This window comes from Molossus molossus, unplaced genomic scaffold, assembly GCF_014108415.1.
Source record: "Molossus molossus isolate mMolMol1 unplaced genomic scaffold, mMolMol1.p scaffold_m16_p_3, whole genome shotgun sequence".
In the NCBI taxonomy this organism is placed as follows: domain Eukaryota; kingdom Metazoa; phylum Chordata; class Mammalia; order Chiroptera; family Molossidae; genus Molossus; species Molossus molossus.
This window is the reverse complement of record NW_023425366.1, coordinates 111,551,903-111,566,140: the sequence shown is the minus strand read 5'-3', so window position 1 is coordinate 111,566,140 and position 14,238 is coordinate 111,551,903.

Sequence of the window (14,238 nt, the reverse complement as noted above, 5' to 3'; positions counted from 1 at the left end):
TCCTTTTCTGGAACCAGCCGGCAAAAATGCTCTGCTTTCAACAGGTTCCTGTGATTAAGTCTGGCTCCTGGACAATCTCGCTGTGTAAAGTCCGATGTGCCATGTAGCATCACCTAAGCCTGGGAGCAGAATCTATCAGAAACAGAGCCTGGCCGTCAGGCAGGGTGGCGGGAATAACGGGGCTGAGCATCCTGCCTACCATAGCTGCTAAGAGTTGGGGTGACTTTTTACAAAAAAGAGAAATGAACACGGTAGTTGATGAACTTTTCCAATAGGGAAGCTCACATCTGTTCGTTTCAGAAAATTATTTCCCTCTCTCTTCTCTGTTCTCTCTGTAACTCCCATGAGTTGGATGTGTTATCTTGTGCAATAAATAATCTTCTAACTTGCTTATCTTTTCTATCACATTTTCGATCTGTCTTCCTGGGAGATTTCCTAACCTTCTCTTCCAATGCTAATGTTGACCTGGTTGTTTCTGCTCTCGTCTCTCTAGTTCTTCCTTGGTCTCTGAATGTCCATTTGCAAAGTCTCTTGTTCTTGTTTTATAGATGTGACATCTTTTGTTGCTCCAAGGGCCTTCTGTGGTCTTGAAGCAGTTTCCTGCACCGGTTCTGTTTTCTAGGAGTTCTTTCCTCTGCTGGTTTTGGTCTCTGCCTCTCATATCACAGGCTTGCCTCGTGTGTCCGGTGATCCTTGGCTATGAGATCATATTGAGCAGCAGGAAACTGAAAACAGATCATTGAAGCTCCACGCCTGTGGGCAGGGCATGAGGACAGGTGCATCTCATCCAGGGGGCTGGGCAGGATCTGGCTGTCATTGTAGGACCCCAGAGTCAGCATCTGAATTGTCTTCTCTTAGGCAGGCCAGTGTCCCTCAAGAAGACCCCCTCCCCCAGCCTCCTACCTGGGGGGAAGCAAGGCTGCCAGCTTCCAGGGACCAGGCAGGGGGGTGGGAGAAGGGGCATCTTACTGATGGACTTGTGGCCTTTCCCTTAGCCCTGTGTCAGTCCTGACCCCACCATCCAGCCTGCCATCCTCAAGTTCAAGGCCTCTGGCACAGTTTTTATTTAGATGGTATGTTTATTATGGGTGTGGGGTGAGAGACTGATAAAGATTGGAGGGCTGCCCTGGCCGGGTAGCTCAGTTGGTTAGAGTGTCATCCTGATACACTAAGGTTTCGGGTTCTATCCTGGGTCAGGGCACATACAAGACTCCATCAACCAATGCATAAATAAGTGGAACAACAAATCGATGTCTCTCTCCCTTTCCTCTCTCTAAAATCAAGCAATCAAAAATTTTTTAGAAGATTGGAGAGCTAAAGGCTTCCCAAATTATCCCTTGGCACCCCCATGCTGCCAGGCAGTGGGGTATAAAATGAACCAGGCCCTTCCTGCCATCAGGGTTGAGGACCTACTCATTTCTGAGCACCTAGTGGATGCTGGGCACTACATTTAGGCCAGAGTTTTGCCCCTCAGGGAACATTTGGCCGTATCTGGAGACATTTTTTGATGTCACAACGGGGGGTAGGTACTACTGACGTCTCGTGGGTGGAGGCCAGGGGTGCTGCTCACCTTCCTACACCAGCTGGAACAGCCCGCACAGCAAACTACCAAGGCGGAGAGCCCCGCTCCAGAATGAGGGAGGGTGCGTCCCTGACTTCGCGGGAGAGGAGCGGAGTGTTTATTTCCTCAGCACTGCTGTCTGCTTTCACACCAGCCCTACAGCCTAGGCACCCGCAGCGCCACTTGCTGAAGGGGGAACGGGCGAGCCTGCCCCAGGAGGGCAGAGGGTGCTCGCCTGTGCCAGGTGTGTGTGGGGAGGGCTCAAATGCCCACCTTCCTGCCCAGCCTCTGGGGAGAGCAGAGGGTGGCAACAGTTGCTGGGGTGCGAGCCTGCCCAGACCTGTGGCCCTGCCTGACGTTGGTCCCCACCGAGCCATGTGACGAGACCAGGCCACAAGAAAGAGGTTTAAAAAAGCGTTATCGCTTCCTGGAACTTCGACTCCGCGACTTCCCCGAAGACCGGCTGTGCCTGGCGGGCGGGCTGAGAGCGGCGGGGACCAGGCTGCCCCTCTCCTCCTCCGCTGTCTCCGCAGCTGCCACCCCCTATCTCAGTCTGACTACCTGGAAACACTCCCCCTCCCAGCACAGAGCCCCTGCGGCTCGGCTGTCAGTTCAGCAACATCCCAGGACCGACCCGAGCCGGGGAGACGGGCTGGTCCACAGGGCCCCTCCAATGGCCTCGGGGTGCTCGGGCCAGGCCGGGGGACCCCCGGTGCCCGGAAACCCACCCACTCTCCTCACTGCCCCTGGCAAGGGCAGTTGGCAACAGGCTGGGCACAGATTCACTGGCAGCAGAATGGACACAAATGCCCCGTTTCATCTGTCCGTGGGAGTGGACGCTCGGCAGCCCCTCAGTTTCTGTTCCTGTCCGTTGGCTCGGAAATCCAGGGTGGAGGAAAATCCCATTTGGGCAAGAGGGAAGGGGTTGGTCAGAAACCTAGGGTTCTTGGGTGCCATATCTCTGGGCCGCTGCGATGACTCTGGAACAAGTCACTTCCTCAATCCGCCAGTTCACAGAAACCTGCTAAAAATATAGACGTGGCCACAGTGGGGTGGGGGTGGGGGTGGGGGCGGGGGGCGCCGGTACCCAGAATGAGAGGTGGATGAAGAAGGGGGACCAAGGACAAAATCTGAATCTTCTGAGCAGGCAGAGGCCTCCAAGCCCTGCCACCGGAGTTCACTTACTCTGTAACATGAAGATGGTGTTAGATCGAACCATGTGAAATTGCCAACATTCGTGTGTTTTTGACCTATAAAAATGGCAATTTCATATGATTCAGCCTAACATAATCTACCCAGAATATTATTTTAAGAATTAAATAAGATGTCATGAAGGGCTTAGCCCGGTGCCTGTATGCAACAAGTGCTAAATAAAAATAGCCCTTATGTTATAATACATACCTTATACCTCCTATGTAATAACATAGCACCAAAGATGATCATGGTGCCCTGGCTGGTTTGGCTCAGCGGTTGGAGTGTTAGCCTGCAGACCAGAGGGTCTCTGGTTCGGTTCCCACTGGGGGCATGTACCAAACAAACAAACAAAAAAAGCTTTGTCAAAGATGATCATGGCACTGAATGTTCCAGTTCCTTTACCCATTCTCCCCTTTTCGAGCCTCTGGGAGCTTTCGTTTATTGCACATGTGCCCAGCATGGGTGTAAGCATTTTTCATTGTCAACAACACTCAGTGTCACCGTGATTCCTGGGCATGTGCCATATGCAGGCATGATACAAGGGCTCAACATTTGCGCTGCACGCGGTACCTAAGCGACACCGTCACTATAGGTCACTTCATCTTGAGCACCCTTGCGGGAAGGTCCTGTTGCCAGATTAACTTGTGCAAGCCGCACTGTGCTCGTGGTTAATCTTGGCTCACACTCAACCACAGTATCAAGGCCAGAAGTCAACCTGTACTGGGCCGGTTGATTTTTTAACCCCAATACTTTACATGATATCTTATATTTCACCTTGGCACCTACTCAGTGTCTTCATCCAGGGCTCGTTTGGGATCCTGACCCCTGCCCAGTGGGTTCACCGTCTCCATAAGCAGGTCGTCTGGATGCTCACGGAGGAATCCGGGAAGATGGAAGGTAGGACACAGCTGAGGCCGGAGCTCTGTGACACGCCACTCAAGACTGCTCAGCCCGTTGGCGTGTGTGTGTGTATAGCTGACAGTTTACAGAGTCAGAGACCAAGACCTGGATGTTGATGCTTCTATCTGGATTCAGATCTCATGAGGTCTAATTTTGGTTTTATCACAGGTTAGCTGTGTGAGCCTGGGCAAGTCCTTTCACTTCTCTGGGCCTCAATTTCCTCATCTGAGAAATGGGGATGATAACAGTCCTACCCCTGAGGGTAGTAAGAAGGATTAACTGAGACCACGTGTGTACGGAGCTCCCAGAAGTGCCCAGCACCAGCAGCCGCTTAGCACGAGCTCCTCATCTCAGAGGGCCCCTCCGAAGGCCAGTCTCCCTCTTCTCAGCACAAAGCTCCCAGAGCCCCTGCCATGCCTCGTTTCATGGCTGTTGACCAGCAGCCCTCCCCACCCCGCCCAGAGCCCCCAACCAGAGTGACCTTCCCTCTCGAAACAGCAGTTTTCGCGTCCATGAAAAAGGAACAGAACTTCAGTGGACAATTGAGAGCATTTGATGAAATGTGTGTCGCGAGGTCAATACCGGGCCCTTCCCTGGTCCTGCTGGCCCTCAGCTTCCTCAGTGACCAGGCGGGTACAGTTGTCCCTACCTTGTCAACCAGCAATCCAGAAGGCTTCTCACAAAATGCTGAATAGAAAATGTAGGTTACAATATGGGTCATAAAGGATGGTGTCTTTTTTTTTTTTTTTAAGAAAAAATATGTGTCTCTCTAGAAATCAGGAAGATATATATGATATGCTCAATAACAACATTGTTGGTAGATTTTAAAAAGTTAGAAACATGTAGAAATTAAAAAATCATGTGGACAGGTACAAGGTGCTGCTGGTGGGGGAGGCTGTGCGTGTGTGCAGCAGTGGGCACATGGAAAGTCTGGGCTTTCCACTCAATTTTGATATGAACCTAAAAGGGCTCTAAAAATAGGTCTTTTTTAAAATGGGAAGGAAATTTTGTTCTAATGTGGGTTTTTTTTTTTCCTAAGTGAAAAAAGTAAGTTGTTAAGAACAACCATGAATCGAGAAGTGTGAACGTGTCTGCATCCCAGCTTTCCTCGAAGGCGGACATCAGTGAGGGGATCGCCGTGGGCCCCCGATCCGGCTGAATCATCTTGTCTCTTCCAGATGTTTTGTGTTTTCCTAGGATGCATTGCACCATTTCCCTCACTTTGTTCCTGCCAGACCTGACCCCTGACCCTGACTGCTCTTCAAACTCTGCCTAGCCAGGACTCAGGGTTGCGAGAGAAACATAACTCAGACAAGCATAAGCGGAAAAAGGAAACTTGTGGCGTGTGTAATAGGTAAGTTCAGAGGTGGATTTCAGGCATGGCTGGATGCAGACATTCATGCAGCGATTAGGGCTCTGGCTTGTGCTACAATGTTTTTGACACACTGGGCACAATGGTTGTCAGCAGGCCCCCGTTTAGAGGAAACGGTTTCTTTTTGTTTCAACAGAAAAGTCCCAGGAGGGTCTCTGATTGGTTCAGCTTAGACCTGAACCTAGGCATGGGGACCTCTAATTGGCCAAGTCTGGTTCATGTCCACCTGTGGCCAGGGCTCTGTGACTGACAGCCCTTTCAGGACCACACAGAACTGGGTGGGGAAGTTCCTTGAGAGCAAAGCTCTAGCTCACAGTGCACCGTATGTGGACCCCGCTTTCCAGCGGCAGAGGCTTTGTACTTCTGTTCCCCCCACCTCTTTAAAATGTGGAGACAGCTCAGCCGGTGTGGCTCAGTGGATTGAGCATCATCCCATGGACTGAGAGGTCCTGGTTCAATTCCTGGTCAGGGCACATGCCCGGGTTGCTGGCTCGATCCCCAGTAGGAAGCGTGCAGGAGGCAGCTGATGGGTGTTTTTATCGCTCTCTCAAAAAAAAAAAAAAAAAAAAAGAATAAAAACCATATTTAAAATAAATTTAAAAAAATAAAATGTGGAGACAGCCTGGCCGGTTTGGCTCAGCAGTTAGAGCACTAGCCCATGGAAGGGTCTCAGGTAGGATTCCGGTCAAGGGTATGTACCTGGGTTGATCCCTGGCCCCCACTGGGGTTGTGCAGGACTCTTTCATATTGATGTCTCTCCCTTTATCTCTCTCTCTCTCTCTTTCTCTCCTTCTCTCCACCTCCCTCCCTCCCTCCCTTCTACTCTATCTAAAAATCAAAGGGAAAATATTGTCAGGTGAGGATTAACCAAAAAATGAAAAAGAAAATGTGGAGACAGAGCCTTGGCCAGGCAGCTCAGTTGGTTAGCACCATCCCACTACACCAAGGGTGCGGGTTCAATTCCTGGTTATCACACATACAAGAATCAACTAATGAATGCATAAATAAGTGGAACAACAAACCAGTGTTTCTCTCTCTCTCTCTCTCTCTCTCCCTTCCTTTCTCTCTCTAAAAAGAAATAAATACAAATAAATAAATAAAATGTGGAGACAGAGATTGTCAGCTCAGGTCTGTGTTCTGTGAGGGCCCAGATACCTTATGTAGAGGAATGAGGGGCACTTTGGGGTCCCACACACCTGGGTGAGAATCCCAGCTCTTCCCCAGCAGGCTGTGTGAGTTAAGCAGGTCACTTGACCTCTCTGAGCCTTATTCTCCCTCCCAACCACAGTGGCGCTGAGGATTTGAATGAGGGGTGTGGGAGTCCAAGGCCTGGGGCAGAAAAGGGCACCCCAGGTGGGACAGCCGTGGTGAGGATCCCCAGTGCTGCTCGAGCCTCCGGGGGAGAGGTTAGTCACTCGGGCTCCCTTGATCCCCACCAGAGCTGTGAGACCTTGGGCAGATGATCACACACTTCTCTGACCCTTTGTTTCTTCACCTGCAGAAACAGCAGAAACTCGCTATTTCTGGGCAGGTGTATGGACTATGGGAGGTAACAGATCACGTGTATATGTGCTGTCCCATACCTCCCACCCTCCTCTTCCAGCTGCCAGGCCTCGTTCGCTTTCGTGGTGCACCCCCATCCCCACCCCCAACTCTCTGGCCCCCTTCCTGTTGGGGCCTGGATAGGGTGATACTGAGACCATGCCCACGTTGTTTCTCCTAACTCGCTGGACCGCTTGGACTCCCTGCTCCCTGCACACCTGGCACACAGGGGCATGAATGAACGCTTGTGGGAAGAACGCATAACCCACGCTGCACGGTCCCCTACTCCAGCACAGGTTCCATCACTGCCGGCAGCGTGGCACTGCCTGGGGAGGGGGCCCTTGAGGGAGGAAGTTCGGGTTGCAGATGGAAGCCCAGGCGGCCGATTTCTAAGAAACCAGCTGAAGGACAAGAAGGCCAGAGAGCAAAGCTCAGGATAGCTTTCACTTTCAGTTTTCTGGCGCTGGAGTGGAGTAGGTGTCCAAGGTACTTGGTTAGGAGAGAAGGGTATTGCAGGCATGGCTTCGCAGGGCCAAGTGGTGGCACAGCCACACTCAGGACATGGACCAGGCCTGGAGCCCAGAGAGGTCCTGCAGGGCCTTCGGCACACAGCCACAAGAGCCGGACAGGGGCTGCCGGGGCCAAGGGCTGCCACTCAGCTCGGCCTCCGGTGCTTTTCCTTCATCCATTTATCCTTAGTTCATACATACCTTGGGTCATTTATTCCTTCACCCATTTATTCATTCATTCACTCACTTATTCATTCATCCATCCATCCATCCATCCATCTATCCATCCATCCATCTCTGTGTCCCTTCTTTTATTCTTTGGCCCTGTTTTCTCTTTTTTTCCTGTTATTTATTTATTTTTTTTAATCCTCACACGAGGACATTTTTCCATTTTCGTTCAGATACAGTGGGAGGGAGAAAGAGAGAAACATCGATGTGAGAGAGACACATCGACTGGTTGCCTCCCGCATGACCCAAACCAGGGCTGAGGACGAACTGCACGAGGTGCGTGCCCTTGCCCGGAATCAGACCCGCCACTCACCAGTCCGCAGGCCTGACGCTCCAACTGCTGAGCCAAACGGGCCAGGGCTCCTTCCTTTATTCTTCTTGTCTTTTCTCTCTGTCCCTTCTCTTCCTCCCCGCCCCCCCTGCCTCTTTCCAGCCCTCTGGCTCCCCCCACCCCATTTTCTCTTCTTACCTTAATCCAGCATTTCTCAAACCTCAGCACTCACCTAAGACAAATTTTTACCACATTTTCTAACCAAATGCCCTTCTCCCAACTTAAACAAACAAAAAATCTATATATGTACTTTAGTGTTGTCTCCGGCAATAACAGCCATAACCTCTCAGGTTTGAGGTGATATATTTTTTCCTGATACACATTAGAATTTTGTACCAGTCTCATGCTTAGCATATCGGGGGGGGGGGGTTGCGGGGGCAGCACACCTGCACTTCAGGAAAGGGCTGTTAGAGTCTCCTTTCCCCACTACTCCTCGGGCTAGCCACCCGCACGCACTGTGGGGCTGCTATTCCATTTCTAGAGAACTGTTCATACACGCATGCTTCTAAGCACTTTACAGACACGGATGCGTTTACTCCCTGTAACAGTCCTGGGAGATGGCAATGATAATAATGGGGAAACTGAGGCACAGAATGGCTAAGTAACTTGCTTGTATCACACAGCTAGCAAGATGGTCCCTGCTCTCCTGGCACTTACAAGTCTGGGAGACCAAGCAAACCCCGTGGCACTCTGACGTGGGCCTTAACAGAGGCAGTGGGGGCCCAGCTGAGTCAAGGGGGGACTCCTGGGTGAGGCGATGGCTGAACGTGGCTTTGAAGGTTGAATCGGAGTTTGCCAAGTGAAGCAGAAGCAAGGGAAACATCAAAGGCTTACCCCAGGCTGCTCCAAAGGCCTAGGGAATGATGAGAAATTGGGGGTGATGGAAGCAGATGGGGAGCATGAAGAGAACAGCGTGTGGCTAGAAATGTCCGTTGGGGCCCGGTGGTGAAAACCCTCAGATCCCGTAGAAAAGGCGTCCTGTTTTCATATCTAACCGTTGGGAGCCATTGGAATACTCCGGCCTCATCCTGCTTGGTCCAAATACTGCTTCTACTTCTTTAACCAGCTGCGAGATCACAGACAAGGAACGGCCACTCCTGGCGTCAGTTGCCCTGAGTGAACAATGAGACCGTAATGGTGCCAACCTAGAAAGTGCTAGGTAAGGGGGAGCGAACAGTGACACTCATTTGCAGTGGGAGCTCAAAAGTCTGTTTGACCAGGTGTGTGATCACATCTGCAATTTGACCCGATGTCCTCCTAGCGCCCCTATCTCTGAGCCTCAGTTTCCCCATATCGAATCCAGGGAAGGGGAGGTCCACTCTCAGGGTCAAGGGTGCATTCCCACCCCTTCCCCTGCAGCCCTGCTCACGTGACTGGGGAAGCCTCGCAGGCCCCTCCCAGTTAGACCTGATGTAGTTTCACTTTGACCCACCTTCCAAACACAGAGGCCCTTCCTGTCATTAGGGTAGCACAGAGGGGACTTGGTGAAGGATGAGATAAATGCACTGAGGAGCCCCGGCTGGGCGTGTCAGGGTTTCATTTTCAGTGTCTCAAGCTGGGGATGAGGGCAGGGCCCCTGACATGGCACCCAGCCTGCCCTGCCCACTCTGTGCCTCTGATGAAACACAAACTCTGTGCCTCACAGTTTATAATTCTTCCTTTTCACCCTCTCTGCCCTGTGAGATCCGGATGTTTAGCCCATTTCCCAGGTGAGGAAGTTGAGGCTCTGAGTCAGTGAAGGGACCACTGGCCCACGACACACAGCCAGCAGCCAGGTGGGGCTGTGTTTCTCGGGCATGGGATGGGTGCCCTGGAGGTCTCTGGATGATGGCTTTAGGTGGGGCACAGGGACAGTTTTATATAACACTGAGCCCTGTCCCACATATGAAACAGCAATTCCTTATTTTATTTTTATTTTTGTTAACCCTCACCCGAAGATATTCTTCCACTGAGTTTAAGAGAGAGTGGGGGGTGGAGAGAGGCAGCTGAGTCAAGGAGGGATTCCTTGTGAGAGAGACGCATCCATTGGTTCCTCCTGCACAACCCCCGACCAGAGCCTGGGATGGAACCTGCAGCCCATGCACTAGCCCTTGCCTGGGAACTGAATCTGTGACTCTTTGGGTCAGTGCTTTAACCACTGAGCCACATCTGCCAGGCACAATTTCTTATTTTAATCCTTTGGTAGTCTTTCTGCTTAAGTCAAGGAGAAAGTCTCATATGGGTGTTATTGTGTCTTAAACATGTGACACTTGACACCTTTCCCTTCCTCCCTTCCTCTCTTCCTCTCCTCCCCCTCCCTCCCTCTCCCCCTCCCTCTCTCTCTCTCCCTCCCTCCCCTCCTCCCTCTTCCCCTCTCTCCCTTCCTTTCTCCTCCTCCCTCTCTCCCTCCCTCCCTCTCCCTTTTCAACTAAACAGGAGCAGACCTTCCCTCAAAGCAGATAAAGACACCAATGTCTAGCTGGAATTCACTAACATCGTTGGGATTTCATTATATTCTGTAAGGGTTACCTTTTGGTGGCAGGTGATTCTGGCTTTCTGTGTATGGTAATGATGTTTCCCTTTGGAGAAAACTTACAAATCAAGTAGAAAATAATAACTGAGTAACAACAGCTGGTCCTTGAATGGATCTGACAAAAATCAGAAAAGAGACACTCCAAGGGTCTGATGGTTTGGCAGAATCAGCTTAGAGCTTAAAATGGAGTGGTTGTGAAACTAGGCTCCCTGTGTCAGAATCCCCTGGGCTCTGCCACCTGTCTGTGTGTGACCCTGGGCATTCCAGCCTCTCTAGGCCTCAAGTTCCTCATCTGCAAAAGGAGGATAAGAATAATCATGATACCTGTTTCATAAGGTTCCTGTGAGGATTAAATGAGATACGGCGCATGTCTTACATAAAACATGCCTGGTGTCTCCTGAGCACTGGGCGGGGTGAGCTGGCAGCCATGGCAGTTCTTAGCGAATGGCAAGCTCAGAATGGGGCCAGGTCCGACTTCATGGCTGTGCTGATTCAAATACATCTGGGCAACCCATGTGATAAAAAATAATAATGATTATAATTCTTATATTTGGGTGGTGATTCATTTTGTCTCCACTCATATTCAATCATTTGATCTTCATTACCCGTTTGAAACAGGGCAGTGGGTCTATTTAAGTATAGTTCTCATTTTCTAGATGAGGCCACTATAGTCATACAATCAACAGGGTCAGGACTTAAACCCAGGTCCTGGGTCCCAGCCCTTTCTGTTCCTCTGTGCTGCCTCCCGGAGCAAATGTTGGTGGGGAGGGGCCCTCCAAGGCTGACTGAGCCAGGCCCTTGCCCCCTCATCTCCTTCATCATGCCTCTGGCTACCCCTCCCAGCTGCACCGGGTGTGGAAGGGACTATGTCTCACCACACAGGCCCCTGCAGGTCCCCAGGTGGGGCCAGCCCTGAATGTCACCCTCCCAGCCCTGCCCTTGCACAGGATCCAGCTCTGGCTCACACACTCCCTGTCCTTGCCCATCCTCATTTGCATCCATGGCCCCCCACCAGCTGCCAGGGCTGTCCCAGGGCCACTCCCCAGGATCCCTTTTGACCACGCAGCCCTGGCCACCCTCCTGGGCTAACTTCTGACACGGCCTTGCAGTTACGTTACCAGTGCCCTGCCTCTCCTGGCTTCCCAGCCTGTCCTGAGAAGAAAGGGCAGATGAGTGAGATGCTCTGAGCTCTGGCTGGTTCTGAACATCCTCCAGGGTGGTCCTAGGTGTTAAAAATAAAGCGTGAACCCTTGAGCTTTGTACTGGGTAAGATCGTGAGCTTGGGCATCAAGCACCTGGTGTCAGACTCTCACACATGCATGGGGGCAACTTCTTCACCTTTTAGGTGGCATTAGTTTAAAACAGCAGCAATGCAATAGTGAAGAAACAGAGTGCCAGTCCAAATTATTGGATACTTGTCCCGTGTTAAGCACTTTACAGGCAACCCTTTACTTCATTTTGCCCGTGGGATTGGTACAGTTATTAATCTTATGTCCAGGTGAGAAAAACAGGGTTGGAGACCTAAGGCTGGAGCAGGCAAGGGTCAGTGTGGACTGGGATGAGGTGGAAGCGCTTAGTGGTCTCTGTGGACTCAAGGGGTTGGGGGAGGGCAGACTACTGTGGCCTTGAGCTGGCATGCCCTTAGGATGGGCCATCAGGGTCCAGAAAGCCCACACATGTCCAGCGGGCAGGATTCACCGGGTGACGTTAAGGACCAAAGGGACCGGGAGCCTGCAGAGGCTCCGAAGGACCCAAGGGGACCGAGGACGGCCAAACTGAACAGAGCAGGGCTTGCTTGTGTGAGTGGCCGTGGCTGCGGGTGGGGCCGCGCGGTGATGTCATCAGCACACCGCACTCACGTGGCAGCCTGGAGTGTGGGAGGCGTGTGGAGCCCTCAGACGTAGGCGAGCGCACCTTTTATTTGAAATAAACCGTCTCGGAAACACCACACATGATGCACAGGAGGTGAGGGAACAGCATGTGCAAAGGCCCCGTAGCAGGAGGGAGCGCGGTGAGTGCTGAGGCTAAACACGTGGGTCAGGGCCACCTGCAGGCCTCTTGGGTCCCGTGGGAGGTGGGCCTTCTACTGAGCAGTGGGAGTCATTGAAGGAGTGGGACTGGCGATGCTGACCCACACAGGGTGTGTGTGTATGGGGGGTAGGGGTTCATACTGGGACCAAATAGTCAGTGTAGAGCGTGAACCCGTTTCCCTGAGGATTGTCTGGCAGGTTCCAGGGCCAGGACCAGGTTTGGGTGGCCCAGTTTGAGTGCCCTCCTTGGGCACCATTGTCCCAGTGTGAATTTGCTTTGTTGAAAACTGTGTCCCCTCTCTGAGGGATCTTGAGACCACCCCAGAATCAGGCCACGCCTGTTATTCCCTGGCAGCCTGGGGCCCTAGAGTCTGGATGACAGTGGTGGAGGCCAGTGAGGGGGGTACAGAGCAAGTCTCCACATAACACTGGTCACATCACCCCTGTCAGCCTGTCCGCCTCCACTCAGGTCTGTGTGTTCTTCCCCAGAGCGGAGGCCAGCTCTGCCCTGCTTAGGTGAACACTGCTCCAAGAAGACCCTCATTGGAAGCTGGGGGCCATGCCCTGGGCTTTGGTCATACTTGGGGTTTCTGACTGATGCCTGCCCCAGGGCTGGCCACTCCGCTCTCAGTCCCAGCATTCAGCCAGGTCTCAGCATTCCTGTGGCTGTCCCCTCCTTGCTGTTGGCCTGACTGGCTGGCCTGAGGGATTTGGCCCAGAACGACACCCGCCCTCCATTCTACTCCATCCCCAAGTTCACGTGTAAGGCAAGAAGCCTAAGGCCATCTTACCAGTCCTATCTGCCTTTGTCCATCTCTACCAAGAAGTCAGAGGATCTAGTCACAGCGCGGATTAGATCAGATCACCCCCAGGCTCCCATTCACACTTCAAATCCACACTTCTTACCATGGCCTACAGGACTCTGGCTGCTGGCTGCTGCCTCCCCATCCCAGCTCACCTCCTGCCACTCACCTTCGCAACCGCTCCAGCCTGGCCAGCCTCTGCACTGAACGCCTCCTGACTGATGGTTTGCACTTGCTGTTTTCCTGCCGAGAATGCCTGCCTCCCGAGCTGGCTCCGTCCTGTCACTGCAGGCCCAATGTCAGTGTCCCCTCAGAGGAGACTTCCTGACCTCTTAAATATGCCACCACCACCCCCTTCATCCTTCTAGCCTGTTGAGTTTTTTTTGTTTTGTTTTTTTTTATCCTCACCCGAGGACATTTTCCAATTTTTTTATTCAGGTAGAGTGGGAGGGAGAGAGAGGAAGAGAGAGAGAGAGAGAAACATCGACGTGAAAGGAACACATCAAGTGGCTGCCACCCACACGACCGACCAGGGCCGGGGACAAACTGCAACCGAGGTACGTGCCCTTAGCGGGAACCGAACCCGGGTCTCTCAGGACCGCAGGTCGATGCTCTAACCGCTGAGCCAAACCGGCCAGGGCTAGCCTGTTGAGTCTTCGAGAACTATCACTACTTGGAATGTTCTTGTTTTTTCAGTTTCATGTGTCTTTACTGTGTGAGACCCTGAATGTGAACTCCATGGGAACAGGGACAGGACTCCCTCGATTTTGTTCCATCCTGTATCCCCTGGGCTTAGAGTAATGCCTGAAACACAGCAGGTGCCCAGTGAATGTGGCTATGGACTTAGCTGTCACTTACTGAGCACCGCATCACGCAGTCATGTATTGCCAGGATGTGTGCCAAGTGCTCTATGTGCCTCACCTCAGAAAGAGGCTCAGCGCTCCACTGCTGACTCTGGCACAGTAACAGCTCTCCTAAGCTTAGGAGAGTCGAGCAGGCTGAGGTGAGGCCTAGGAACATGCATTTCCCCAGGATTCCTCCCAGGATTCCTCCCTCCTCCCTCCCCAACTCTTTAAGAAACCAATGGTCTGTAGAATGTGATGGACCTGGTACAGGTCTTGGCTGTCATGTTTGAGCAGTGTGACCTTGAGTGACTGTACTCTGCACCTCCATTTCCTCATCTCTAAAATGGGGATCCGAGTCCCTGGCTCAGGGCGGCTTTGATGTGGGCTGAAGCCTGTTCCTGCACCTGCATG